Here is a 25,406-nt window from a genome sequence, read left to right on the forward strand (position 1 = left end):
AAAAAAAAACAACACAGGGAGTACAGTCAAAAAAAGTGCTTGAAGAAAAATAGACAGTTATAAATACATTTCCTAGAAAAGCAGAGAAAATGAAATTATCAGTGAAATCTAAAACCCAATAAAAGAACAACAGAAAAACCTTTTAAAAAGTAGAAATAAATATAAAGGCAAAGCAGATATTAATGGTATTTTTCTAACAATTATAGTTAATCAATATAACACAAACCTGATTCTTTTAAAGGACCTCCCAAATAGTCTATCCTTTAACAAGTGTGGTGTCGAGGAAAATAAAGAAGACATAAATAGATAATTTTATACTCAGGTGCCATTTTTTTGAGTAATTGCTCCAAAACCTCACAGAAGCTCACATAGCTTTCATGCTTTGTAAACTATTGCAGAGCATTAACAATCTCAAAGGATTCCAAGCTCACAGAAAAATCAGAAAACTACCCCCCACCCCACAGAATTTGGCCAACCTCGCCTTTGAGCTTGTATGCAAAATCCTAAGTAAATTCAGCATTTTACATCTGGCAGTGTATTAAGCCAGTGTTAGATGATGATTAAGTAGGGTTTATCCTTGCAAGGAATGCAAGGATGGTTTAGAATTTGGTCATTTTTAGGTTATTTATGACAGCAACAGATTAAAGGAGTCAAACTCAGTAATCATCTCATGCATGCTAAAAAAACCAAACACTTGATAATTAAATTTAAGACTGATTTCTCCTGTGCTTAATAGAGAAATGTAAGATGCATTTTTTATTAAATCCAGGAAGAATACAAAATGTCCATTTTCACCACTGTACTTCCAAAGCAGGAAGACAGGAAAAAGATACAAGAGGCATAAATATTGGAAAGAAGAGAGAGAAAAGTGTCTTTGCTTGAAGATAATACTGATTATCTGCTTTGAAAATCTAAAAGATTTCTCTGAAAAATGATTAAAACTATGAATAATGTTCATATAATTAAGGAAATAGAAAATAAAAATATAAACATTAATACCTTCTTATACTAGCAATAACCTATTTGAAAGTGGAATTAAAAAAAACTACATTCACGGTATCAACAACCATAGCAAGTACGTTAAAAAAATAAATAAAACCAGGACTAACCTAATACAATTTGTAAGATTTAGTTGAAGAAATTAAAAATGAACTATTTACTGAAAAATGTAGTTATGTCATATTTCTGAATGACAAAACTCAATGTTGTAAAAATGTAAGCTTTTGTCAAATTCATGTGTAAGGTCAGGGCTTTCCATCTTGAAATCCCAACAAGAAATTATAAAAGGAGTTGACAATCCAACCCTAAAATTCATATAAAAGTGAAAATGTAATGAAAGGAACAAAGAGAGTTTTTAAAAAGAATATTGAGGATAACTGGCCATATCAGAAACAAAATATAAGTACTCTATGAAGCCACAGGACTTCAAATAAATGTGTATCAACTTCTGAATTCTCTTGTCTGTTCTATTAATCCATTTCTGTTAATTGCAGGTATTAGAGGGTAGTTAGAAAATGAAATTGATGTAATTTGCTATCTATCTGGAAAACCAATATTTTAGATTCCAAATTCACACCACTCAGGGTGTGGTGTTTTTATATCTTTATTTAAATTATTTATTTCCTAACAACTAAATTTCAGTCGGATTCAAGAGCTAAATGTAAAATCAAAATAATGAAATTATTAGAAAAGATTTAGGAGAATATAAATGAATAAAATAAACTCCAAACTTTACTGTTATTTAAATAGTAAAAGAAATCACAATATAATACATATTATGTATCATATCAAAGTAAACAAAAATAGCTGGACAAAGAGCTAGAAGAATCCCTATCAATACGCTAAGAAGTGGTTACCTCTAGGAACCACCTAAGTGTTCAGGAGGGAAAAAATGATCTCCAGGACATTCTATTAGTTGAATTAAAAGGGCAGGTCACCAAGCAATATGTACATGTATGTATGTGGATGTATTTATATTTATAGTGTGAAACCATAGGAGAAGTAATATAAGGTAGAAGAAGGATTAGAATGATATTTAATAATCTGTAAGGAGTGGTAGCATTTAGGGAGGGGCTGGTGAAGGGGTTTGGGCAGTGATTTGGGTACTTTGCTGTTCAGCTCTTCCGCACTGTCCAGCAGAACTTTCTGTATGAGGAGAATGTTCCGTATCTGCGCTGTCCTGCTCAGGAGCCCCTAGTAACACGTGACTGTGGAGCCCTTGAAATGTGGCTAGTGTGGTGGAGGGAATGAATCTTTCCTTTTACTAATGTTTAAAATTTAAATAGCCATGTATGATTAGTGGCTAATGTGTTGGAGAGTGAAGCTCAATATACCTTTATATTGTTTGAAAAAACACCTAATTTTTTTAACAATAAAAATGTCTACCTCTGTTATGGTTTAGGTTATGCTGGGATGACAGACCGCCCTAAAAAAATATCTGTGACTTAACAAATGCTTATTTGTCTCTCTTATTGCATGTGTTCTTCATGAGCTGGCTGGTGGGCTTTGCTCCATGCCTTGTCATCCTAGGACCCAGGCTGACGAAGCCTACACCTGCAGCTTTACTGGTCACCGTGGTAGGAGGAAGGAGATGATACGGGGTCTCACAGCCTTTCTCCTAGAAGGAATTAACACACATCCCTTTATGAATTTCACTGGTCAAAGAGAGTCTCATGGCCACCCTGAGTCCAAGCGAGTAGGGGAATACAAACAGAACCTGTGCCCAGAGAGAGGTGAATTTGCACACAGCCCTAATGTCTACCACATTTGCATCATTTCCTTTTTAGTTAAGAAAGGAAGAAGGAAAAGCCAAGTGACAAAACTGGAATTCAGACCTCTTATGCTAACATTCATAAAAGCTTAATCAGTATTTGAAAGTTCCTCACCTACCCAACTCCTCATTTATGTAAAACACAATCATCTTCAGGGCGCCTGGGTGGCTCAGTCGGTTAAGCATCTGACTCTTGATTTCGGCTCAGGTCACGATCTCGGCATCGTGAGATCAAGCCCTGTGTGGGGCTCCATCCTGAGCTTGGAGCCTGCTTAAGATTCTCCTTCTCCCTCTGCCCCTCCCCACTTGCGCTCTCTCTCCCCAAAAAGACAAAAAATCAAACAAAAACCCCACAGTCATCTTTATTTGTAGAGTTGGAGAACTTAGCATATGCTGAAAATGTAGGTTGTTGCTTCTCGAGCTATTTTGGTTGACTACCTGGGGAAATATTTCAATAGGATTTAACAGTTCTTATCTGGTAAAGCATTCAGGCTGATACTGAATACACATCTGTTTTTCTCCCCAAATAATAATTTATTTCAAGAAAATATACCAATTACTGATAATACTATGATTAATGATATTTCTGCAACAATGTGCATGTGTCTTCTAGTAATATGATAGTGAACGATTTTGATGGCATCTGGAAAATTGGTAGAAGTGAGAATTTACTGCTCATTTCCACTCTTCAGTGACTGCAAATGAAATCAATATCATATAAGGAAGTATGAAATACTTATTGGAAAAAATGTGAAGGTAAATGAGCCAGGAATTTGGGCTACACTAACTCTAAAGAATGAGTCTCTGGGTCCCTGTAAGAACTGATTTTGCTTACTATGCACAGGTTTGAGTGTTATAAGAAGCTAATGTGGGGGAAAAAACTCCATTTTACCTATGGAACCTTACTTCGTCTTGTTGGAGTCTAGGCACTAATGGGAGAATATGTTACTGACTATAGAATAGAACGTCTAGAAAAGGGACGTTGTGCTTTATTGGCGACTGCTTCCTGCACCCGTCTGTCTCAGCACACTGCCTAGCCTGGGTCAATCCTGCATTCACCCGGTGATATTATTTAAGTCTCCTTTGTGCTGTTGAGCAGGGCTCGAAATGCAGCGTGTTTCAGACCAGACCTATGTCAGAGCATTCCCTTTGAATGGGAAGGAGTTAACTGAAGGTGTTGAAGCCCACGGAACAAACAGCTATACTCAAACAATGTTAGATGTATGGAGCTTGTTGCCACAAGAAATACCATCCCTTGGAAGAAACGTGGACATCTCAGGAAGATGGATCTGGAAAGGCCTCCTTAGAGGGCTTACGCTTGTGCAAAATCCTCTAAGGAGGATTTAAGAAATCAGGGCCTCTTCTGGCTTGCCTGTTACCAAGAAGCGGAGACAGTTTGGTCAGTGGGTATTTTTAAATGATGTTTATTTAGGAGGCAGGAGGATTAAAGCAAGGCTTGAGTGGTCACTGGTAAAGAAGCATGTTGATCATAAGAGAGGAATGTTTAATCATTTCTGTGGTTGTGGATTGGCCTTGTCTGAGCATCGTCCTTTTTTTTTTTGGTCAGCTTTGCTTATCGTCAGTTGAGAATATCAGGATTGGCTCCAATAGGGCTGTTTTTCTCAGGCACATGGTGGCCTCCATGTTTAGGACCTGCCCCTCCTCTTCTGTATCTAATTACTTCAGTAGATTTGAACTTCAGTGGAATTTCAAAGAAAGAATGCATTGTTGAGGTATTTGGAGAAAAGAGGAAATTTACCAGATCTCAGTAAGGTGTCATAGGGTGTAATAGGGCTTCCGGGAGAGGACAAGTATAGACAAAGAACCTGAAACAGACAACTATTCAGCTGTATAAAGGAACAGACTGTTTCTAGATGAGTGTCGGTACATGCTAATCATCATTAGGTGGCGCCTAATCATCACCTGTATGCACCTGGATGAGGAAAGTGGTGGTTGCAGAAATGGCCCGGTTCCTTCCTCTTCCCCACATCCTTACTCTTTGCCTTGGCCTTATCATACTATACATCCTCCCCTTTTGACTTTGGACTTGGCACACGATTTGCTTTGGCCAGTGGAATTTTCAGCAGACGTAATTCAAGCAGAAAAGCCTTCTTTGAGGAAATGAATTAAAGCCATGGTTTGAACAATGGGAAGGGATCAGCTGGGCAAAGGAAGGGTGCAGCCATGGGAAGCATGAGCTGTCCAGGAAGAAGGAAGAGTACTTTAAGAGATCCAGAAAAAGGGAGCACAGAACTCGATGGAGGGGGAGTGCATTGAGACTGACGGGAAAGGCAGGGCCTAGAAAATACTCATCTTCTACAAGCTGCATGACAGATTTGGGGATTTCTCCTAACAGTAACGGAAAGCTATGGAAAAGGTTTAACCTGGGAGTGGCCCGATCTAATTTACTTTCGTGAAAGATTGCTTTGGTTGCAGAGTTGTTATTATAATTAGAGATAGAATTTGGGACAAATGAGTCCTAGCATTTTTCCCATCTTTGTCAGGGTGCCATGCAATACAAATTGGCTCTCTCATTTGTTCTATTAAAATCAATGACTTTGTTTAGGCAAAGTGGCTTCTGGACATTATCCCAGAGAGGGGTTAGAAGGGTTCTTCATAATATTCTAAATTTACTAAATGAAAATTAGAGACCGGCCAAGAGGATTGATTTTGGGGTGAGCCAACAGTCCTTGGTGGCACTGGGCCAAGCAAAGGAGGGCCATTAGGCTGGGCTTAGAAGGCTTTCATAGGAACACAAAATTAAGACAAAAGTGAGATCAGATGACACGGAGTCTCAGAAACTTGAAATTCTGAGGACAGGAAATAAAATGACAAGAAGAAATTTGGCTTGCTTTTTAAAACTGGCTTATTTGCTTTGAAAAACAAAAAGTTTTTAGAAACATTCCCAAAATGGGCTTGTGGATTGCTGATTTTACTGGTTACTTAAGTTTTGGGGCCTGGTTTATCTTTATAACCTAATGTATCCATGTTTTTATTTCCAGAATGAATGACTTATGAAGGGAACTTTGGTGGCACCAAAGTTGTCTGTAGGCTAAAATGTTATGTAATTGTTAGGAGAGCTCATTTTTAGGAAGTGGAATTGTGCAAGCATAAATTGTATTAAATGTTGACAGAGGTTTTAAGAGTCTCTCAAGTTTAACCCTGTTGACATTTTGGGCTAGATAATTCTTTGTTCTGTGCATCGTTGGATGCTCAGCACCATCTCTGGCCTCTACCCACCAGATGTCAGCAGCACCACCCGCCTGCTCGCACCACCCCCCCCCCCCCCCGGCCCCCGCCAGGAGTGACAAATAAAAATGTCTCCAGGCATTGCAAATGATGCCAAATCACCCCAGGTTGAAAACTGCTGGGTGAGATACTATCTGTTTTTGAAAAAAAGGCTTCTTGATATGTTATCCTGTGGTTTCCATCATGGCTGAAGCTGTGAGTGAGCACAGGGTAAAGTATCAGAGGGGCTTGTTGGCATTTTGGAAAATTTTTCGCTGGCCTCTGATGAGGAAGAATGAATATTAAAAATGTGTGTGTGTGAGAGAGTGAGAGACCCTCAAGATCTGCTTTTTAAAGAGTTTGCAAAGGTCTCATGATTCCATGTATCTTGTGCATGTGACAGAGCATGAAAAAATATTCATTGAATGAAATATTCATTAAAGTCAAGTTTGCTTTTTCTATTTACCTTTAGATATTAGAATAGGAATTGAGAAATGCTGTGGATTACCAGGATAAAGGGCTGCTGACTGAGGTCATGTGATCACGTTTAAGAACACATAGGAAGGGCCAAATAAAACTGGTGACTACAAACAAGTGATAAAGGAAATTGAGAAGATGGTTTTAGAAATGACTTTCATTTAAAGAATTACTGGAATATGAAATGCAGAACGAGGCTCCCTAGAGAAATAGCTGAAGTCACCAAGCATCAAGTAATTTGAAATAGGGAAGGTATGACTCATAGCATGTCTTTGGAGAGATTGTCTAGCCCTGAAATATACTGATGGGAAGATTAGCCCAGAGAAATTAATGAGATAAATGTACGTGTCACCAAATTATCAAAAACAGCCAAAGGTGAAAACGGAGAATACAAGCAATCCATTCTTTCAAAAAGAGTGAAACACCCAGGTGCCAATAACTCTGTAAGGTGCTAACATGGAGTCATCCTCCTATAGCTGGAAGAGGCCCAGACTCCCCACCTGTGGCTAAAGCTGGATGCAGAAGGAATGACAGCAGAAACACACATGAGCTTCTGGGAAGCATAGCAGAAGGAGGCCTGATGTTCTGCAGGCAAGAGCCACCAGGGAGGGCTTGTTGGCAGAAAGGCCATCAATCTAAATCCTTTCTTTCCTCTCCCAAAGAGCTCTGGAATCCATTCATTCAATTCTAATCCCCCTTCCATGTCTTCTATCCTCTGTTACCTGGATTTCTATCTTCTGCCTGGTCAATCCATGCCATAATGATGATTCTAAGAAACGAATCTGATCAGGTCACTCCCATCCCCATCTCCGCCCTCGCCCCTTTAGTGACTTGTCATCCCCTCCAGAGCAAGCCAGTTCTGGTCTATGCTCCTTTATTAAGACCTCTCTCGGGGCGCCTGGGTGGCTCAGTTGGGTAAGCGACTGCCTTCGGCTCAGGTCATGATCCTGGAGTCCCGGGGTCGAGTCCCGCATCGGGCTCCCTGCTCAGCAGGGAGTCTGTTTCTCCCTCTGATTCTCCCCCCTCTCATGTGCTCTCTCTCTCTCTCTCTCTCTCATTCTCTCTCAAATAAATAAATAAAATCTTTAAAAAAAAAAAAAAGACCTCTCTCTCCCCACTACCCCTAAGCTCTCTCCATGCTGAAATTCATTTCAACCAAAACCTGCTCCACATCCTATGTCATAAGGAGAATGCAAATTACGATAGCAACGAGATACCATTACACACCTATTAGAACGGCCAAAATCTGGAACACTGACAGCACCAACTGCTGGTGGGGATGGGGAGCATTAGGAGCTCCCATTCATTGTGGGTGGGATGCAAAATGGTATAGTCACTTTGGAAGACAATTTCTTGGTTTTCTACAAAACTAAACATACTCTTACCGTATGATTCAGTAATTGCACTCCTTGGTATTTACCCAAAAGAGTTGAAAACTTATATCTACACAAAAACCTTGCACATGGATGTTTATAATAGCTTTCCTGGTAATTGCCAAAACTTGGAAGCAATCAAGATGTCCTCCAGTAAGAGAATAGATAAACTGTGGTCCATCTGGCACACCTTGGAGATATTGCAGTTCGGTTCTAGACTACTGCAATAAAGTGATTATCACGATAAAGTGAGTCAATGAATTTTTTGGTTTCTCAGTGCATAGAAAAGTTATGTTTACACTATAGTGTAGTCTACTAAATGTGAAATAGCATTATATCTAAAAAAACTCCCAAGGTACATACTTAATTAAAAAAATGCTTTGTTGTGGGGCACCTGAGTGGCTCAGTCGGTTAACCGTCTGCCTTTGGCTCAGGTCATGATCTCACTGTCTGGGGATCAAGCCCCTCGTTGGGCTCCCTGCTCAGTGGAGAGTCTGCTTCTCCCTCTCCCTCTGCCCCTCTCCCCTGCTTGTGCTCTCTCTCTCTTAAATAAATAAATAAAATCTTTAAAAAACTGTTTTGTTGCTAACAACCGCTGACCATCATCTGAGCTTTCAGCCAGTGATAATCTTTTTGCTCGTAGAGGGTCTTGCCTCTACCCAACGTTAAGGGCTGCTGACTGTTCAGGGTGGCGGTTGCTGAAGGTTGGGGTGGCTGCGGCAATTTCTTCAAATAAGATGACAGTGAAGTCTGCTGCATTGATTGACTGTTTCTTTCATGAAAGATTTCTCTGTAGTATGTGACGCTGTTTGATAGCATTTTACCCACAGTAGAACTTCTTTCAAGATTGGAGTCAATCCTCTGAAACCCTGCTGCTGCTTTATCAACTAACTTTATGTCATAGTCTAAATCCTCTGTTGTCATTTCAATGGCCTTTGCCACATCTTCACCAGGAAGAGATTTCATCTCAGGAAACCCGTTTCTTTGCTCCTTCATCAGAAGCAACTCCTCACTCATTAAAGTTGGTCATGAGATTGCAGTGATTAGTCCCATCTTCAGGCTCTACTTCTGATTCTAGTTCTCTTGCTGTTTCCACCCCATCTGCAGTCAGAACACACACAGCACGTACTGATAAAGTTTGCCATCTTATATGGGTGCAATTCGGGGTGCCCTTGAACAATTACAGTAGTAACATCAAAGATCACTGATCACAGATCCTCATGACAAGTAGAATAATAATGAAAAAGTTTGAAATATTGCAAGAATTACCAAAATATGACACAGAGACACAAAGTGAGCAAATGCTGTTGGAGAAATGGTGCCGATAGGCTTGACGCAGGGGTGCCAGAAACCTTCAATTTGTAAAAAAAAAAAAAAATGCAGTATCTGCAAAGTACTATAAAGTGAGGCACAATCAAACGAGCTATGGCTGTACTTTCAGTTTCCCCGTTTTACAGATGAGAATACTAAGGCTCAGAAGTCAGGGTGGACCTTGTTCTAGGTCTAGAACTAGAATTAGGGTTACACAATATTGATTGTCCAATTGCTCTTAGATGTTGAGTGCTAAAATGATCTGCTAAACTTAAAGACTCAGCTTTGTCAATATAGCATCAGCTTATCTTCCAGTCTATGGCATGAGTCAGTTACAAAGATTTAAAGAAGGATTTGTACTTGAACTAAGTCTTAAAAACCAGGGGATGTTACACTAAGTGAAATCAGTAGTCAGAGAGAGACAAATATATGATTTCACTCGTATGTGGAATTTAAGAAACAAAACAGATGAACATAGGGGAAAGGAAGGAAAAATAAAATAAGATAAAAACAGAGAGAGAGGCAAATCATAAGAGACTCTTTAAAAAAAAGATTTTATTTATTTGAGAGAGAAAGAATGAGCAGGGGGAGGGGCAGAGGGAGAGGGAGAAGCAGACTCCTCCCTGAGCAGGGAGCTTGATGTGTGGCTCGATGTGGGGCTCGATCCCAGAACCCTGAAATCATGACCTGAGCTGAAGGCAGATGCTTAACCAACTGAGGCACCAACCATAAGAAACTCTTAATGATAGAGAACAAACCGAGGGTTGCTGGAGGGGAGGTAGGTGGGGGGACGGGCTAAATGGATGATGGGCATTAAGAACAGCACTTGATGTAATGAGCACTGGGTGTTATATGTAAGTGATGAGTCACTAAATTCTACTCCTGAAAACAATACTACACTAGATGTTAACTAACTTGAATTTAAATTAAAAAAAAACACACAAACAAACAAAGAAAAAAAACCCAGGGGCTAGCTAAGATTGGAATTAGCAAAGAAAACAAGGAATGGCCATGCAAGGGAAGAGAAGTAACATATGGAAAATTAGGAACATTAATACTTGACCAGTGGCTTACATATTAACTTCAAAAACGTGATTCACTGGCTTTTTGTTTTAAAGGAATAATGGCCCCAGATTTTCATTGCCTGCCCTAGCAAATCTGATCAGTTACCAGCTTGCCAAGGAACCTCTAAATCACTTTCTTCCTTGAGACGCAAATTCCAGACATGTCAAGACATGGGGTACTGTAAATGGTTAAAGGCAGAGATAATACAATATAAAACCGAGTCCTGTTTTGAACTTCTCCGGGGAAAACAATGGAAGCCTTCACACAGAATCTACTCAATAAATACGGTCTGAAAGTTGAGATGCAATTAACATGTTAATGTCCTCCACGATGCAATCAGTCTTATCAATTACAGCCACTGCAGCCCTCAGCACCTTGTGAAGAATTGCCAATAAAAATACTAAAATAAGCTTTGCACAAGATGGGAGTATCATGACATCTGTTTTCAAAATTACTTGGCTGTAATTGTTGGATCTCATTATAGTCGGTAAAAATTGTATTCTTTCACCTGGGATAAGAGCATGTGCTTTTAAATAGCATCACTTCAGAAATGAAGAGCAGCAAATCCATGCTAATTACACCCTTGTGTCGTGCCTGCCATAAAGAGAGGATGCTCGCCAATGATTTGTATCAGTAAGGATGGTTCTGGCTATAGGCAGAGCTAAAGCTCACATCAAATCAACTTGGGGAATTAATGTAATAGCATGTGCAACAGGATGTCCAGAAGTAGAGTGAGCTTCAGGGATTCAATAGTGCCATTAGGGACTGGAGTTCTTTTGCTTTCTCCCCTCTGAGGCTTTGCAATTTGCAAGAGAGAGAAAGAATTTCCTCTTGAGCCTGTAGGGTCGGCCTCATGCTAAGGCCTGTTTCTGTGGTTGCTGGATGCTGATGGGTGGCAAATCTGCATCCCATCCACCCTCATTTGCTTCTGTCAAGTGAGGGGAGGCTCCTCCTCAGTCTCTCCTAAAACTGAGGAAGCTTCTTTCTCAGATGTGCTCAGCAAGTCTCTCCTAGCATCTCTCTTTGGTCCAAACTGGCTTAGGCATGCCCAGATCTGAACTAATGACTGGCAAGAGGGATGGAATTTCCATGGTTGGCTTGGGGCTGGCGGGGGGGGGGGGGCGGGAGAGGGGAATGGATTCTGGAGAATTCCCCACAATATCCACCATACTATAATATTTTTTTGGCTCACTGTTAAACCTTCGTGGGACAGTAAGGAAGTCCTCTCTGGAAAACGGCAATAATCCCAGGAATTATGATTTAATTTAGCAGCCAAATCGGTCTCCTTGGATGCGTGGCAGACCATCAACATTAGAAGTGGGAGTACTCACCGTCCCATCACTTTCCGTAATCCCAGAGATTTTTGTGGCAACGTAGGCCATGCTCAGAAAAGTAGCCCCTTCAGCAAACTTGCCCACATCTGTTCTCTGATCTCATTGTCCCTTTCTTTCACTTTGACATTTGCAAAAAGGAGGGGGTAGTTTCTTCTTAAAACCAGGCCCCATGGTTCATGAGCTTTCTCTCTACTCCAGTGTCCAGCAACACCACATCGTTTACCTTTACCGCTGTGGTCCACCCTGTTCAAGTGCACAAACAGAGTTTAGGATAACTCTGGAAAAGTGTGGGTTCAAAACAATAATTGCTTATCAGTTGGTTGCTGTACAGTGACGCTAATTCACGAGTGTAGTCCTGATTGGGCCACAGTTATAAATCCTTAGGGCAATGCCTCTCCCCCTTTCATGTGCATGCACATGACCATGATCTCGCTGGAGCCCAGATTCTGGTACAGTGAGTCCTCAGAAAGGATTATGTGAATGTCAGTCAGAGCAAGGAGAGCTCGGGGAGGGCATGATGAGATGATGACACCTGAGGACAAGGGTGGGAAGAACAAAATAGGCTTCAAGTGAGGTCACCTTGCAATTGTGTATGCTATTCCTAGAGAGGGTGGAGGACTGAAACGGGGGGATTGGATCGGCTCTCTGTGGTCCAGGAGACTTAGCGCGGCATACCCTTCTGCCCACGCAAGCCTCCATCGGCTATAACAGACGGCCTCAGGTATCCAGGTTGCTTTGATCTTTTCCTCTCTTGCATTTCCCGGTTCTAGATCTCATATTGAGTAGTATACTGATTCACAGTACTGCATCTAGACCATTTACTTGCCAGATCCTTCACACAGTTTTCCAGTTGGCCACCTGACCTCAATTCATGGCACTTGTCACCTTGCTTATGTAGGTACCTGCCGGTGGTCCCCTGAAAGATGATACCCATCTGCTCCTCTGTCTTCTGGTGTGACATTCTTCATCACATACCTGACCTCAGCCTCTGGAGACCCCAAAAGAACAGGTCTGGATGACCAAACCAGAGGGCACACCCTTCTCCAATATCTTCAGTGTATCTTTTCCACTCTCCGTTTGAGACGTATCCACACAGGCATGATGTTTGTGACATCTAGAGGGAATCTCTGTCACTTCAGTGCCCCTTGCTGGAGGGGCCTCCAGAACCATTTGAGTGGATTCTTGCTTCCCCATTAGACCAGTGTTAGGAAGAGTGATCGGCACAGAACGATTCTATTTCTTTCATCTAGTTCAGTGTCTCTTCCCAAATAAGCATTTCCTTTTAAGCATTGCTGGAAACCATTCATCCAGTTTCTGCTTGAACTCCTCTGAGGCAACCCATTCCCTTTTTTTTTTAATATTTTGACAGCTCTCTATTTTAGAAGTTCTGTATTCTTAGCTGGGAACTGCGTCGCTGAATCTCTTCCTCACTTTGGCTCTAATACTAATTTTTTTCATTCCTCTTCCACTTGGAAATCTTTCAAAAATTTAAAGGCAGGTGTCAATTTCCCTAAGGTTTCTCTTAATGGGTTCCTTTAACCATTTAAACCAATTATGGTTTCTTTTTAATATCAAACGAAAGTAGATTAAAATGAAAAAGAGGTCTTCACTTCATTTGTATATATGGCATGTTGAAACAACGTTCACCTATAAGTAACCTAGTAAACATAGAAGTCTTACTTCTAAGCATATTATAACTAGAGATATCTCCACACATGTTCGCAAATATTAAATGATCTAGAATATAAGCATATCTGTTTTCATTTTTGTTACACCTTCTTGTGGCAGGTTATCTCGTTTTGCTAAGATTTAAAGTCTTATGTATACTTGAATAATTTATCCATGGGACTCTAACTGCCAGGTAATAGGGGATCTTTCCTTCCCATCTTTGTATCCGGCTCTCCCTTTGGCAGAACCTTCAGTTAGTATCATAGGAGGAAAAGGAGATTGATTCAGAGTGTAGAACTCTAGATGAGTGCTTCTCAACCAGGGGTGATTTTGTCCCCCAGGGGACATTTACAATATCTACTGACTCTAGTAGACAGAGGTCACGGGTGCTGCTAAACATTCTACAAGACACAGGACAGCAAGGAAACCAATTCTTCTCCAAAGCTTCTAGAAGCTGTGCAACCCTGCCATCATCTTGATTTTAATCCAGTGACACCCATTTTAGACTTCTGGCCTCCAGAATTAGAAGATAATAAGTTTGTGCTGTTTTAAGCCACTACCCTTGTGGTGATCTGATACAGAAGCATTTTGAGAAGAATTCATATAGGAACAGGCAATTTACAAAACAGGAAACCTAAATGCCTAATAAATATAATTTAAAAACCCTCAAACTCAGAATTTAAGATGAGATGCTATTTCAAACCCATAAATACAAAGGGTTGACAATGATGTGGGGTGAAAGTAAGTTTCATCACTGCTGGCAGAAGTGAAAATGGACATAAGAATTTTGGAGAACAATCTGACAGCATTTATTATCATTAAAAACGTGCATGGCCTGGAACTCCACAGTTCCACTTTGAGGGCTCAACCCCAGAGAAAAGTCCGGCACAGAAACATCAGGAGAGTTCTAGAATAAGGTGCATTGTGGCATCCTTTTAATTACAAAACAACTGGGAAACACCCTAATTATTGGGCAATAGAGGAATTTATAAACATAGTATGCTATGTGCATAGATTGAACACGTTGCCTAGAATGAATACATGAACACTATGTTTCAACACAGATAGATCTCCAAAACATACCACTGAGTAAATAGAGCAATTTGCAGTGTGATGCACATAGTACAATAGCCTCCGTGTCATTTTAAACACACACAGCACTATTATATGTTGTTCACAGGTGTCTGTGTGGTCAAACATGGAAACATGGACTGGGAGGGTGCATGCCTCTCTCTGCTGGCAGTTGACTCTGGAGAGGATGGGAGATGGGACCAGAAAGGAGAACAAAGGGGATTTCGACTCCATCTGCTATGTTCTACTTATTAGACATGTAAAAACACAAAAATAAAAATGGCACACAAAACACCAACTTTTGTTCACAGATTTTTTTCTTACACTTTATTTCTCTTTTTGCCTTAAATTCTTCTAAAAATACAAACACAAAAACCAAAACAATGGGGCGCCTGGGTGGCTCAGTCGTTAACTGTCTGCCTTCGGCTCAGGTCATGATCCCAGGGTCCTGGGATCGAGCCCCGCATCGGGCTCCCTGCTCCGCGGGGAGCCTGCTTCTCCCTCTCCCTCTCCCCCTGCTTGTCTTCCCTCTCTCGCTGTGTCTCTGTCAAATAAATGAATAAAATCTTTAAAAAAAAAAAAAGAAACCAAAACAATGGACATTAAAATGAGAATGATCGGGCACCTGGGTGGCTCAGTCGTTAAGTGACTGCCTTCAGCTCAGGTCATGATCCCAGGGTCCTGGGATCGAGCCCCGCATCGGGCTCCCTGCTCGGCGGGAAGCCTGCTTCTCTCTCTCCCACTCCCCCTGCTTGTGTTCCTGCTCTCGCTATCTCTCTCTGTGTCAAATAAATAAATAAATCTTAAAAAAAAAAAAGAAACCATAATCACTTATTATGGATAGTGGATGAAAATAGGTTCTTTCAGATTTCACCATGAACCTGAAAATTAACTGAGAAAGTAATTATGATGTGAACAATTTCCATATAATTATAGGATACCTCTATAATCTCTGTAATTTTTCCTTTTTAAAAAGCCCAAGGCCTCATTGGGTTTATATTATTAAATTGCCCTGAAGATCCAAGACACTTGCAGTTAGAATTCCGAGTTTCTGTCCATTTATTTCCTTCTGCACTGAGTACATCTGAAGAGCCTCAATTGTGTCTCCCAAATAAATCTTTCTTTTCTTGATCCAACTGATTTAACATTTTATGATTGTAAGATGTGTCCTGATAAACCATGGCCAATGTCATTACACCTACCATTCATGAACGCTTTTGCCATTCCTATTGACCATGAAGATCCAAATTGACCCTGAGGAGTAGGAGAGGCAGGGCCTCAGTTAGAGGGGCAAGAGGAAACATGGCGGGCAAGCTTGAGCATGCCGGGAAGGAACTGGGAACCAGAGAAAGAGGGCTGGGAGGCACAGGCCTTGCCAACAGCTCCAGCTCTTCTCGGTTTCCACTCCTGAGAAATGAGGGAAGAAAGACCATGGGAAGGCGTGGATTCCATGCTGTTGGGCTGCATGCACACACCTGCAGGAGGACAGGAGCCCAGACTGCAAATCCACCCGGATGTACCTTTTCTGAGAATCAAAGGGGCCGGTATGTTGGGAGAGGGTGAAGTTGGGGAGAGCAGGCATCTCTGGGGAGAGCTTTTTGGTTTTCCAATTCACAAAGGGTGAAGGAGCCTCTCTGAAATGTTAGCTCTGACGTTATAATTTAAGTGTAGTCCACTGGCAGAAAGTATAACTCTTAAAAGGCCAATTTATAGCAGCCTACTCAGAGCAATAAAGTTTAATACATGTTAAATATTAATAATGTCTGATTTTGCTGAGGCCTTCTGCCCAAGTTTCCTTGCCTGATGAAACTACCCAATTTCGGGGTCCACAGGGACAATTAAAATACAGTGTGTTGAATGCTGCAAGAAGGTTACATGTAGAGAGCAGGAAGAACAGAAACCACGATGCATCAGAGAAGATTGAAATATACATATATTTTTATTTTAGATTATCTTTTTTATCATGTAACTTGCTTATAATTTATATTACATTTTTAAAAAGATTTTATTTATTTGAGAGAGAGTGAGTGAGTACGAGTCAGGGGAGGGGCAGAAGGGGAGGGAGGGGAAGGGGGAAAGAATGTCAAGTAGACTCCATGCTGAGCGCAGAGCCCGATGTGGGGCTTGATCTCACAACCCCAAGATCAGGACCTGAGCCGGAATCAAGAGCTGGACGCTTAACTGACAGAGCCACCCAGGTGCCCCTATATTGCAATTTTAAATTGACTTTGGTTTTAATTTTAAATTTTTTGTGCATGTGCTATACAATTTTTTATTAAGTTTTTTATTTTAATTCCAGTATTGTTAATATACAGTGTTATGGGCACCTGGGTGGCTCAGTCATTGAGCGTCTGCCTTCGGCTCGGGTCATGATCCTGGGGTCCCGGGATCGAGTCCCACATCGGGCTCCCTGCTTGGCGGGAGGCCTGCTTCTCCCTCTCCCACTCCTCCTGCTTGTGTTCCTGCTCTCGCTGTCTCTCTCTGTTAAATAAATAAAATCTTTAAAAAAAAAAAATATACAGTGTTATATTAGTTTTAGGCATACAATACAGTGATTCAGCAATTGGATACATTTCTCAGTGCTCATCATGACAAGTGTACTCTCTAATCCCCATCACCTATTAGACTTTAATTTTAGAACAATTTTAGGTTCACAGGAAAATTGAGCAGTGTGTACAGAAATTTCCCATACACCCCCTGGCCCACACATGCACAGCCTCCCCCATTAGCAACATCCCCTACCAGAGTGGGACATTTGTTACAGTTGACGAACCTACACTGACACATCATTATTGCCCAGAGTCCATAGTTTACATTAGGGTTCACCCTTGCTGTTGTACATTCTATGGATTTGGACAAATGCGTAATGCTGTGTATGCACCATTGTAGTGTCATACAGAGTATTTTTAATGCTGTAAAAATCCTCTGTGCTCTACCTATTCATCCCTCTCTCCTTTCTAACCCCTGGCAACCACTGATCTTTTTATGGTCTCCATAGTTTTGCCTTTTCCAGAATGTCAGATAGTTGGAATCATATAGTATGCAGCCTTTTCAGATTGGTTTCTTTCACTTAGTAATGTGCATTGAAGGTTCCTTCATGTCTTCTCACAGCTTGATAGCGCTGATATCTAACTCAAAAGGTTGTTATGAGGATGAAATGAGATAATCCAAATAAGGTCTTAATCCAGTGCCTAGCATATGGAGAATGTTTGGTAAAAGTTGTTATAATTATAGTTTGCACATAAGATTTTAGTGGGCTGAGATATATATACTCCTGGGGTTGTGGGATTCTATATTTTATTTATACATTGCATATATATATACATATACTAGTTTTGGTTATTAAAAAGGAAAATCTGTGTTTTATTTCTTTGGCTCAGTTTAGGCTCTGGATTTCATTTTAATGATGGCAACTTCTCTTTAATCAAATGATTCACAATAGAAAAGAGGCTCTTTTACTGATGGGGGTATCTTAAAATACGTGTGCATGTACATATAAAATCAAGATTCATAAGTGACAATCAACCACTGAATTTTCTTTGAGATTTTGAGTAGCAGTGAGAGTTCATTCAACAAATACCAAGCAGCTGTTGCTGAGAGGGCATGGCGTGATGCCTGGACAACTGTGGGAAGGAGGAGAGTCCATGGGAAAACCAGTAAGTTCTTATAAATAAATGTTTCATGGGTTGTATAAGCAAGGTAGTTTGTATTAGAGGCAGAAACTAGTGTCTTTCAAGATAAATGAGGATCAATGACACCCCAAATTTACTTTCAGTGTATACTTTGCCTCACATTAATATCCTCTCTGGTTTCTGGATTATTCTTTTGAGAAAACAGAATACTGGCTGCAGTCCAAACTGAGAAATTTGGATATGAATCCTGGCTCCACCACTTACTCTGTGAGTGACCTTGGACAACTCATTTGACTTCTGACTACTCATTTTTTTCTCAGCACCATTTGTCAGTGAAAGGGACTTAAAGTATCTCCTCCATTATCCAGTATTATACATTAAGGGGCAAACAAACCTGACTTCTAGCTTCTCCCGTTAAAAATTGTTTTTGCTTTTGTTTTAGAAGGACTTTTTAGGTAACCAATTCCATTGAATGCCTTCCTCAGTTAGCCACTGTTGGAAATTCTATTTTATTTATTTATTTATTTATTTGAGAGAGAGAATGAGATAGAGAGAGCATGAGAGGGGGAGGGTCAGAGGGAGAAGCAGACTCCCTGCGAAGCAGGGAGCCCGATGCGGGACTCGATCCCGGGACTCCAGGATCATGACCTGAGCCGAAGGCAGTCGCTCAACCGACTGAGCCACCCAGGCGCCCGGAAATTCTATTAATATTCAGGAAAAATACCACTATTCACCAATTCCTTCAATTAGTCTCAGTTATATCCCTAAATGTAATAAGGGAGAATAGAGGCCATCTGGGAAGTTACCCAGTATTTCTAAAAATGATTTGACCAAAGTATTCATTTCTTGTAGAGCACACCCGAGATGAATTTGGGGGGGAAACACAGGCTTGGGCATTTATCAACGTTTACCAGGCAAGGGCACACAATGAAGATGAGAGATGTGAGCTGAGTCACTTAGCCAACTCTTGCCACTCTTTCTTTGTTACAAACGAGATAGCGCATGCAGAAGCCTTTGGAAATTCTAATACCCTGTGTATAAAGAAAACATAGGAGAAATTTTATTATCATGGAGTGGATAAAATAAAGCGCGTGGATTTTTTGGGAAAAAATCCTGTATATCAAGAAATACCACAAATAAAAGGCAAACAAGAAAAAGATATTTGCAACACACATCAGAAGAACTCATTTCCCTGTTCTATAAACTGGTCATGTAAATCAATATGAAAAGACCAACAATTCAATAGAAAAACTGGTCGAAGATCACAGAGTTATCTCATAGAAAACGAAGAACAAATGTCTTATAAATAAACAAAAGGATAAGGTTTTGCTCCTAGTTAAAAAAATGAAAATAAAACAACATTTACCATTTTTCACCTCTTATATTGGCACACAATTTTAGATCACACCAATGTTGGTGTGGGTGTGGGAAAACCGGTATACCCTTGGGGCAGTCTCTTTGGAGGACAATTTGTTAGTTTCCATTAAAATTGCAAAGTCCCATGCCATGTGAACCAACAATTCCTTGTATAGGAATTTGTTTTCCATATATATATATACACACACACACACACACACACACAAAGCTATATATTTGAGATTATTTACTGCAGCATGATTTATAACAGTAAGCGGCTGAAAAAAAGCCTCACCATCCATCACGGGTGACTAGGTTAAATCTGTTATGGGACACCGGTACAATGGCAAACTCTGCAGTCGATTCCATGTCTAACTTGCTTCGGCTCAGGTCATGATCTCATGATCTCAGGGTGGTGAGATCGAGCCCCGGTCGGGCTGCGTGCTCAGTGCAGAGTCAGCTTGGGATTCTCTGTCTCCCTCTCCCTCTGCCTCCTCCCCCTGCTCACGTGCTCTCTCTCGCTCTCAAAATAAAATACAATCTTTAAGAACAAAACAAAACCGCATATAGGGACTAATAGGACTAAGACATTTAAACTAAATGCAATGCGTGGACTTCGAATCCTTATGATGGATCAACTTTAAAAGTGCATTTATAAGTCATTTGGGGACGTTTGAACACTGACTGGAAATTCTGATAATACTAAATAATTATTGTTATTTTTTTTAAGTTTGGTAATGATGTCGAAGCTATATTTAAAGAAGAGCCTTTATATTTCAGAGTAGCCTAATGAAACATTCTGGGGGAAGTAATCTGCTGTTTGGGATTTGCTTCATAACAATCTATAGATTATGAAGGTAATAGTGTATTCATCTCTGGGCAGGAAGGAGAACACAGATGAGACAAGACTGACCCTGAGTTTAAGACAACTGTATGGGTCGATGGGTACATGGGGTTTCAATATACTCTTCTTTTGCTACTTGAGTGTTTGAAGTCTTCCCTAATAAAAAGTCAAAACTGAAAGGTAAAACCTGAAGCTACAAATGTTCAAATCAAAAGCTAAAAATTAAACAGACACTAAAAATGAAAAAGCAAGGTGGGTAATTATCAGTATAGTAATCTAACAAGGAATCTGCACAGAAAAATTCTGGAAAGAAAGCCTGCTGTTGTTTTCCTTCTTGGGAAGGCTGATGGGGGCCTAGGATATTTACTTTTCAGTATTTTGATAATGTTTTAAAACAAAGCTACAAAAACACAGTGCTGTACAAATATTAAATCTCCTATTAGAAATAATGTATGCCGCAGTTAAATACAAATGAGCGAAGGTTCTCAGCAGGGCTCTCCGATTAGCACATTTATTAATTTCAGGTCCTGCTCAGACTTCTACTGACGCTGTTTTAATTAAAGTCTTCAGCTTACTTGGAATCATTTAGTGCTTGGTAGAAAATGATAATACAGTTAACTCTATTCTTTTATATTTATATATCATTAAACATAAATATAATTAAAATATAGTATATATTGATGTATCTTTAATTAAAATATATAATTAAATCTGCATGCTTGATCTCATTAAACATTTATTGGAATATATATATACATTTTTCAAATAAACAGAAAAATAGAAATATAATGGACATCCATCATCTATTTTTTTCCCATATTCGCTTCATCTATTTGTGCAGAGTATTTTCGAGTAACTCAGACATTTTGACAGCTCACCCCTAAATAGCTCAGTATGCCTCTCTCAGCTGTGTCCAGTCTACTAATAAGCCCATTAAAGGCATTCTTCATTTGTCACAGTGTTTTTGAGTTGTAGCATTTCTTTTTGGTTCTTAGGATTTCCATCTCTCTGCTTACATTGCCCATCTGTTCGTGCATGATGTCTGTCCATTAGAGCCCTTAGCATATTAATCATCGTTGATTTGAATTCCCGGTCTGATAACTCCAACATCCCTGCCATGTCTTTTTCTGTTGCTTGCTCTGTCTCTTCAGACTGTTTTTTTTTTTTTGTCTTTTAGTATGCGTTCTTAGGTTTTCTCGATAGCCAGATGTGATGTACCGGGTAAAAGAAACTGATAGAAACAAGCCTTTAGTAATTTGGTGATACAGTGTCGGGGGTGGGGAAGTGTTTTATAGTCCTAGGATTAGGTCTTAATCTCTAGGGAGCCTGTGTCTCTGGACTGTGAATTTCACAAGTCTTTGTCAGTTTCCCCTTCGTCCCCTGGGGGAACAGGATGGCTAGAGTGGGCTGGATGGAGTCGGGTATTTCCCTTCTCCCAGGTCTTTTGGGCTCCTGTTAAATGACTTCTCCGAGGGTAGACCTTTGTTAAGAAAAACAGAGCACTCTTGTGTATTTCAAAATGGATCCCTTCCCCCTCTCCCTGTTGGAAGCCCGAGGGGATTTTTATCCGAAATTTACTGTGGGATCCTGGTCCAGCTCCTGGAGTTAAAACTCACAGAAGTGTGAGGGCCCTTCGATGAGTGGGTCCCCCTGGAGTTTGTAACTCTCGGATTCGGGCGCCGGAAGCCTCTGGCTGCTGGTCTGTTACACTTCCGCTTTCCCTGCTCTGACACGGGTTCCTGTGCAGGCTGCAGATCCTGCTTCTGATCCGGTAAGTGCTGATTCTTTTTATTTGCCTGTCTCTCCGATTTGGGGATTTGCCCTGTGACCTTACTTCTCTTACGGATCTAAGAAGAGTTGATTTTTCAGTTTGTTCAGTTCTTCACTTGCTGGATGGATTGGTGACTTCCAAGCTCCTTATAAATGGGACCAGAAACTGCCAGGTCTCATTTGTCTCTTTCTCTCTCTTTCTTTCTTACTCTCTCACTCTTTTTCCCCCATTGACCTGAAGAGGCCCCCATAGGGGACTTAGGGTTTATCCCTAAGGGATGATCCCCTAAGGAGACAGGAAGAATTGCCCACCGTCGGGCATTTGCTGGGTCTCTCCAGGTTTCCTGCTGCCTGGGATTGGTGTCTCTCCCTCCCCTTAGCAGATGCTGCTTCCCATGGTCCCAATGGCCCACAAGCCTGTCAGGTGCTATCAGCAGAAGACCCAACGGTATGGTACTTGTTTAGCACTTTCCTGAGTCCAGGATTCCCGGACTCCCTCTGCTTGCAAGGCCACTCATGAAAGGGAGTCCCTTTTTTGTAATTTCACCCATGATGCTTTCTGCTGTGCACACATCCTACTGTAGAACCCTCTGCTTATGAGTTTCAGCCTGCATCGTGTGACGATTGTTGGTGTTTGTCCAAAGCCTTTGATGGTTCGTAGGGTCCAACGTGAAGCTCTGCTTCAAACAATAGTTCCATAACAGTTCCATTTCCTGGACTTGTTCACGTTTTACCTCGTGGGGTCATTTCGCTTGTCCTGCTGTGCCCTGTACTTGCTCTAAATGCAAGTCCGAGCTTCCAGCTTGGTTCAGTGCACATGAAGCATTTATTGTGCAGAATACTTCATAAGTGATGGTGTGTATTTCCTACCACATCACCTCAGGGGGCTCATAAGATCTGATTGTCCCATTATTATTTGAAAATGCTGATTGATCACTGGCTTAAAATGGTGACAGCCCGATCCCTCCCTTGTAAAGTTACATTTCCCCCCTGGCAAGCTGTTTGTAATCTCTGGGGTGATTCTTTGGCACCATGTGATGATCCAATTCCCCATTAACAATTTAGCTAATGGTTTTCACATCTGTGGTTAATCCTTGCCCTAACGAAGGACTACGTAAGAGGCTACCGATTGGTGGTTTTCTAAATCAGTCATTCGTTTTACATTCATCAGCTGTCATTCTACTTTGAGAAAGAGCTTTCTCATCAGCTGTGTCAATTTGATTACACTGAAACATAATTCCTATTGCAAACCGGGATAAATGTTTTCTTCAATACAAATTCCAAAGTAAGGAGGAGGTGTAATATTCTCCCTCAGTGATGGCAAATGAGTCTTTTGTTGCTGTTTTCTTCGCACAGACCCGTGGATTTTAATATAGTCAATGCATTTCAATCAGCGATAGTCACATTTTTCGGAAGGCATGTGGTTTTCATTTATTGCAATAGAAGTTTATAAACGTGCCAGCTAATTTTGATTAGAATATTATGAAAATTTGCTTGCATTCTTTAAGTATATATCTTTATTCTACTGTTTGATTCTTAGCCCCAAATCCGGTTAGTCTTTGAGCACTTCCTTGCTTTTTAGCTCAACAGGCCATCCCGTGTTCACCTAGCATTTTCCATATCCCATATCTAGAAACCACTCTTTCTCTAAAGAGCACTGCTTCTTTTTAGTAGTTAATGGCATTTAGGAATCATAGTTTCTGGCATGTCTTTATCAGCAGACAGCTTTAGAACACACACACAATGAGTTTATATTGATTTTTTTTTTTTAAGATTTTATTTATTTATTTGAAAGAGAGAGACACAGCGAGAGAGGGAACACAAGCAGGGGGAGTGGGAGAGGGAGAAGGAGAAGCAGGCTTCCCGCCGATCAGGGAGCCGGATGCGGGGCTCCGTCCCAGGACCCTGGGATCATGACCTGAGTGGAAGGCAGATGCTTAACGACTGAGCCACGCAGGCGCCCCGAGTTTATATTGATTTTTACAGCATTCTTATTTGGTTTTATACTTAGGGCTCTTTTCTCTTACACTGAAAAATCTTGGATTCTATCATTTATTTATTTTATTCTTTAATATACAAAAATGGTTTCAATTAGCAATACAGTATTACCACTAACCATAAAACTACTGAATAAAATTCAAGATCTTTTTTTTGCGTTTCTCTTTTTCTTATAATGTATCCCCAAAGGATGAAAAGAAAATGCTGTGTTTTGGAGACACTTGAAATAATTATTTTCTATGGTTATAATGTCAGTTTGATATATAACTGGGTTCATTTGTTTCAGTTGGTTTTCAATTTGAGGAATTAGTTTTTTTGACATTCTGAAAGGTTTCTTAACTTCTTTTAAATTACAGAGGAACCCATTAGTGTTTATGGGCATGAGCACCTAGCTTCCTCTTAGTTAATGTCCCCGATGGACCTCTACACAGAACCTCTAATCCTTGAATTTTCGGTTGGTTCTCCAGTCTCTTCGATAATGGCCTCTGTGTAAACTTTTCTAGTAATTATGCTCTTATAAATATTCAATTATAGATACTGAATTTGGATACTTGCCTGAAATTATTTCATCTATTTCCACCTCTTTTAATTCCTCCACTCCAAAATTCCAGTTTGATGATCTATTTTAGAGAGAGCGCACCCGCACACAAAAGCGTGAATTTGAGTGGGGGGAGGGGCAAAGGGGGGGAGAGAGAGAGAGAATCTCGAGGCGCCACACCCATCCTGGAGCCCCAAGCAGGGCTCGATCTCACCACTCTGAGATCATGACCTGTGACAAAATCAAGAGTGTGATGCTTAACCAACTGAGCCACCCAGGTGCCCCCAGTTATTTTTCTTTCAATATGCTTGGGAGTTTTAAACTGATGGTAGAATACCAACTGAAAGAAGACTCATAGGCTCTAAAGAAAGAGAAAGTAGCTGAAGTCCCCTGGCTAGGTCTCATTCTATGAGAGGAGCCTGCTCATTGGCAGGATGGCTGCACACCCACGTGGCTGGAGGAAACATTGTTTACAGCATCCGCGTGATTGGTTGGTTCCCATGCTTGACTAGTCATAACAGGTTGTTAATAACATTCCTGTTTGGAGGCCTTAGGATTTCATTTCCCAAATCAATTCCTGTCCTTGTTGCGATCTCTTTCAAATAAAGATAAGCAAGAACAAACTTCTTATGTGATTAGAAACTTCATAAGGAGTCTGCTGAGCAAATCTGAATCGACTGAGTTTAGTTCATATCCTTTTATCCGAGAAGATTAAATACAGTCGTTTTCTAGTGCAAGCTAATTAGCTTCTCCCTCGTGTCCACAGATGGAACACACATTTTGCTTTCATAAAGACAACAACACCGTTTTCATGGTAATGTGCCTTTGGCTCTGGAAGAGAATGAGAAAAGTTGCTGTTGAAAAATTAATTGCCTTCTTTTTTTTTTTATTTATTTTTTTTATTCTTATGTTAATCCCCATACATTACATCATTAGTTTTAGATGAAGTGTTCCATGATTCATTGTTTGTG

General features: G+C 40.5%; 1 protein-coding gene across 1 annotated transcript in view; it reads left to right on the plus strand.

Moving 5' to 3' along the window:
- Positions 1–21,290: 21,290 nt before the first annotated feature.
- The window catches only part of LOC145717893 (uncharacterized), a 216,967-nt gene continuing 212,851 nt past the window's right edge, over positions 21,291–25,406 (plus strand). Inside the window, exon 1 of the mRNA XM_081809151.1 lies at positions 21,291–21,900. The gene's annotated coding sequence lies outside the window, so the exon portion shown is untranslated. The remainder of the gene's footprint in view (positions 21,901–25,406) is intronic.

This window comes from Leptonychotes weddellii, chromosome X (assembly GCF_054177405.1).
Source record: "Leptonychotes weddellii isolate Sample4059 chromosome X, ASM5417740v2, whole genome shotgun sequence".
NCBI lineage: Eukaryota > Metazoa > Chordata > Mammalia > Carnivora > Phocidae > Leptonychotes > Leptonychotes weddellii.